Source organism: Penaeus monodon, chromosome 21 (assembly GCF_015228065.2).
Source record: "Penaeus monodon isolate SGIC_2016 chromosome 21, NSTDA_Pmon_1, whole genome shotgun sequence".
Classification (NCBI taxonomy): Eukaryota; Metazoa; Arthropoda; class Malacostraca; order Decapoda; family Penaeidae; genus Penaeus; species Penaeus monodon.
In genome coordinates this window covers 36438102-36438634 of record NC_051406.1, presented here as the reverse complement: position 1 = coordinate 36438634, position 533 = coordinate 36438102, and positions in this window count along the sequence as shown.

Here is a 533-nt window from a genome sequence, read left to right as displayed (position 1 = left end):
ATTTTATATAATGAATACACCTTAGGTTACAATGAAATTGCAATTGCAAACATGAATTCAGTCCTAGTTAAAATGGCAAAAAATATTATAACCTTACATATGGAAACACTGATTCCACACTGAACATCTGCTCTGAACATGAACCAATGTTGCCATGTTTAATCAGGATATGCTTTCTATAATTTACATATAATAGATAACAATATTATATTGCAACAACCGAACACGAATTACCCTGCCTGACATATTTATTAATGTGAATAAAGTCGATATTTGTCTCGGAAATGTTAAAAGGCATGTGTGTTCAGTGTGTGTTTGTATCCCTAACGTTTGGAAATCTGTTTTTCTCTCTCGGGAAGAGTTGTTTGTACTCGAGGACAGCAGCTGATCCGCGCGGAATACGACACTAAAACAATATCCTGTTCCTCGGAGTTGGAGAGAAAAAATCTTTCCTTGAAAGACTTAAGCAAGAGGAACTAAATATTTCCAAATATTGCTGGTTCGGAATATATATTGTTTAAAAGAAAATTGTG